General features: G+C 31.7%; 1 long non-coding RNA gene across 1 annotated transcript; it reads right to left on the reverse strand.

Moving 5' to 3' along the window:
• Nucleotides 1-335: 335 nt before the first annotated feature.
• On the reverse strand, nt 336-1311 carry LOC110881098. The gene is made up of 3 exons (XR_002559586.2): nt 1246-1311; nt 869-930; nt 336-520 (listed from the first exon to the last, which is right to left on the reverse strand). It is a non-coding gene; the product is annotated as an uncharacterized LOC110881098 (long non-coding RNA).
• Between the last annotated feature and the right edge of the window lie 3747 nt (nt 1312-5058).

The following is a 5058-nucleotide window of genomic DNA, read 5'->3' on the forward strand; positions in this document are numbered from 1 at the left end:
TAAAGGGGGTTGCCCAACTAACTTATCAAGTAATTCATGCAATCGAACTACGTCTTTATACCCATGAGCTTCACGGGTTATGGGTTGTGTTAAAAAATCTATATCTATAAAAGTATTTTTTTTGTATGATTTATAACCTGATATCTTTTCATGCTTAGACCCATGTTTGGCAAACCTTACCAAGAACGGAAAAAAACGTTACTCAAAGTAAATAATATAATATTTAATAGTGTTTGACATATAATTTGAAATGATAAAAACATTCCATTACTTATGTAACTATTAAATTACAATGAACTCAAAAAAAATGAACACGGAAAAATCAGAAATTGTTAAAAAACTATTCCCATTATTATTATTCTATTATATGTAAACCCATACGCATAGTGATTCTAAGTTACAAACCAATAGCCCCCTTAAAGTTCAAGATTCATACCACACTGTCCATGAAAACCGCTAACATTTCGGTGTTTATCTTCTCAAATTCAGCATAATGGTCTTTAATTTGATTATCATACAGCTGGAATAGAACAAAAAGAGTAATTTTAACAACTATTGTGAAATTCAGTAAGTTTTCGATAATGTTTTTGCGACCATTGAAACTTTATATAAAATATATATAAAAAGATAATGGGTCAAACAAATTTAAAGTTGGATGATGGAGAAGAAGACATCTAGGCTATTCAAAGTGTACCCGTTCAACCTAAATGTGCTGAAGTTCTTTTCGACTATTCGAGCATATACGAACAGAATAAGTCAGAATCATTACTTGAATAGATGAGTAATAATACTGACCCAAAACGCATGTTGGATCAACATAAATGGAAGGCTCAATATATACACGGAAACAAACTAAAAGCAAGCTTACCTGTTGCTAACATAGGATCTACAACGAACACTCGAGTTCCTTCGGAAAACTTTTTAGGTAACCTGCATAATTAAAACTAATTAACTAAGTTATTAATAACAGGTGTAAGTATATATGTAAGAGTTAAGACCATACTCATTTTGAAAGTCTCAATGATATTGTTTTAAGAGTTAACCGCCATTTTCGTCTCTATGGTTTGATGAAAAATACCAACTCAGTCCAAAAAATTTTTGCGCCAGTTCCGTCCTAACCGTCTTTACCGGGCGTTTTCTTTTTGGACTGAAGTGGCACGTATCAAAAATGTTGAGGACGAAACTGGCGCAAATTAAATGGGATGTGTTTAGAAATAAGTAACAACTCTAGTTGGAACTTCTTACTTGTTCAAATATACCGTTGGTTGAAGAGTCTCCTTGTCTCTGCTAACACCTTCATTTAAAGTAAAAATAAAAAAACCGGTATAAGCGGGCAGTGTCACGGGTCAAAAAGTGTTGGATTGACTCTCAAACACTATTTTTGTCTGATTTTTATTTTTTTTAAATAATGCTTTGATTAAGAAATGTTCAAAAATGTATGCACCTTATATTCTTAAAATTCAAGTGACTTTAACCCAATTAACTCATCCAACCCATTTGACCAATTTCATTCTCATTAAAACCTTAACTAACCCACCTATTTAGAATAATATAACCAAATCAATCAAAAATGTAATCTCTTTCTTGATAATAAAAAAATCAAAACTTTCTACAACACTTTTATTAAGATGTATTAGACTTTAATAGGAATATAGTGGGTACCAAATAAATATTTCAACCAAATAAATGTTTCAGGTCTATAAACATAACCAAACAAAGCGTCATTTTCTTTAACTACAAATCTTGATTCCGAAATTGCCCCTACATAATCCTTTGCAGCTGGTAACAACCTCACATTTAGTATCTTAGTCTAAAATTTAAACAAAATAATAACGAAATACTCAACGTCATTAACCAAAATAACGAAATATTCAACGTGTGTACCATGTCCATATTTTTACCTTTGAATTCTTCATGGCTTCTCTTTTCAGCCTCTTCGACTCTTGCACCATCTTTTGCATCCATCTTTCTTCGTATGCAAGTGTTTTTTGAGCACATGCTATCATGTTTAGATTATCTTTTTCAGCTTCATCCTAATTTTGTTAAAGCTGAAAGTAATCTAATCTCTTACGAATCTAACAAAAAAATATACACGAATCAACCACAATACCTTGGCATGTAACTTTTAATAATCAGTTGTTAAATAAAGCATTCACAATGCATTCTCCATCTTCGTCCCTACACTTTAGCTACCTTCGTCCCTATAATTTAGCTATGAAATTATTATTTTTTTCAACCAAATGCAACACATATATTAATTACTTAAAACTAACGAACGAAACGCACAAAATAAATACAAAAAAGAAAGAAGTACCCCTTAGCAAGGATGCGGAGGTGGGTCCCACCGCGACTCGGCATGGATGGTCTACATAATTTCTATTAATAATAACCATTTTATAAACTTTTGACTAAAAATATATGAACTTCTACGAAACTACAATTTCCACAAATATAAGAAGTTGTAAATACTTAACTAAATAAACGAACTTGTTTATATGTTCTAACTGACTAAACAACCATATTTGCTTTTTTAATTGTTTAAGTCTAAGTGTAATTAATCAAAGAAAGCATGAAAAGAAAACCAACCGAAATGGGATTCAAACTGTGAGAATCGAGGTTGTGTAAAATGCCATTGTTGGTTATGAATTACTAACATATAAACAAAATACTACAAACAAATTGATTATATGTGTATAAATCAAATAAATTCAAAACAAAGTTACATAATTTATTCAAAAGTATGTTGATTAGACGAAATGAATTCAAAGCACTCACTTTTAGGCATAAAAATATTGGCAGATATATTTTTTTAGCGACAAACTAAATCATTATTAACATAGGGAAAGCCGAAAGCTTAACCCAAACACCAAAGTATTTACATTAGATCGTCCGTAGTGGGCGGTATTTTTTCAAAAAAATGCCCCCAAACACGCCCCAACATGCCACGTCCCCCACCCCCTTGGGCGTTTTTGGGCATGATTTTCGGAAAAAAAAAAGTCCCCAGCGTGTTTTAAATCACGCCAAAATATAATATTGTTGGCCAATTACATGCATCCCTCTTTTTCTTGGCCAATCCCCTTTTTTGGTTAGTTTTTTTTTTCTTTAATTCTTTACACCCCTTTTTAATATAATACTCACATCCCCACTACACCCATTTTAGGAAAACGCCCAATAATGCCCCTTGCTGACTGGACTGCCACATGACGGAAAACGGCCAAGGGTGGGGGCATTATTCACCCTTTACCACTACGCATGGTCTTATACATATTACATTCCACTAAACGAATCATTACAGTTTGAGCATTTTCCATTCCTACCAACCAAGTGCGTTCATTCTTGCTCAATTTCTAATCCATAGGAATCCAAGAACTTTGACCTCTTTGACTATTTTATGCTAAGATGTCTACTTTTCACTAAAGCGATAATGCTAGAATCCTAATCTTATTTAATAAAAAAAAAACTTTTTTGAGGGCTAAATCAACCTGGCCCATTATGTACTAAAGCCCCCACTATAGATCTATGATAAATAACATTCATCAACCAACTGTTACACGTACCTAAACCAGTGTTACACGTACCTGAAGGTAGATTAAGTCATTAGAAATTGGTTCACCTCTTAGACTGTTCTGACTTGGTTCCTGCATCATTGGAAGAGGATTTGAAAACTAAAAGTAAAAAGCAATATAAATGGACCTCAAACACAAAATTAACAGCTACTCAAGTTATAGGGAACCAAATTGCTTTCAACAATAAGAGTATTAATCAATAAAACATTATTGAAAGAGGATTTGCTAATTAATATATGTTTTATTTTCAAGATATTAGCATATTCTAATAATAATAATAACAATTCGCACATTTAGTTAACACATGGGCCGTAAGTTTCAGTGTCTTCTCCTTTCTTTCATTATATTTATTATATCTTCTGGATCAGAAATCTTATATCCATCAATTTTTCTTTTTAATTTGGCATGCTGGTCTAGTGGCCTGTTATCACTAAAACACAACCTAAACCGGCCGATTTCCAAATTAACAGGTCAAAATTGAATCAACGTGCACATAACTACATAAATAAGAAGTATAAATTTATTTATTCCAAACTAAATAATTTCGATTATTTGTTAAATATATAATTCATAAGCACATGGTTCGTCCAATATTCATATTCATGAGAAACTATTTATAAAATCTGTGATAAAAAAAACTAATTCAATTTTTTTAATGGCAACGCTTACATACTCCTAAATACACCAAATAAATCAAAATCTACTCTTTGCTTGGGATTAAACCCAAGACCTCTCACTAAGAGGCAAGAGCTTCTACCAAGTGAGCTATCCCCACATTGGCACTAATTCAATTTTATTAACAACCCAATTTGCTAACACAAATAATATGATAGCGACATACCATTTCACAGAGGTCATTGGTTTTGTTATGAATAAGAAACCATCAGGTTGAAGGAATTGCAAAAAAATAGATACCATATAACTGTGAATATTAAAATGGAAAAGAAATCACACGTTTGACCTGTTAACAATATAAGATAACCCAACTTGAACCATTTGTGCATACCTAAGGATAAGGTAGTATTTTATATACAAACTAAACGAAAGGTCTTGGTTCAACAATTGTAATAGTCCTACATGTATAATCATATAAAAGAGGTTAAATAATTAGATAGAAATAATTGTGGATGTATATAAAAAAATTATTACTTCAAAATGGTACTGAGAACTATCACCCAAAATAGATTGAGCCCGCCCAAACCACCAAACACTGCCCCCTGTCTCTATATCAAAAAGAAAATTAATAATAATAAAAAAACAGAATTTAACAATTATTTCAAAATTTTGTTAAACAAATAATGAAATAGTGTCCACCTACCTTAAGAAAAGCGAAATCAAGCACAACGGTAAACTAAATATTCCGCAAAAATTTTGGTTGTTCTTCAGCTTCAACCTGAAAATTTTAATTGAAAAAAATCAATCGCAATCATGATATGATATGAATGAACCAAGTATATACAAACAACTTGTATACATACAGTGACAGTGACAG

Source organism: Helianthus annuus, chromosome 10 (assembly GCF_002127325.2).
Source record: "Helianthus annuus cultivar XRQ/B chromosome 10, HanXRQr2.0-SUNRISE, whole genome shotgun sequence".
NCBI classification, from domain to species: Eukaryota; Viridiplantae; Streptophyta; class Magnoliopsida; order Asterales; family Asteraceae; genus Helianthus; species Helianthus annuus.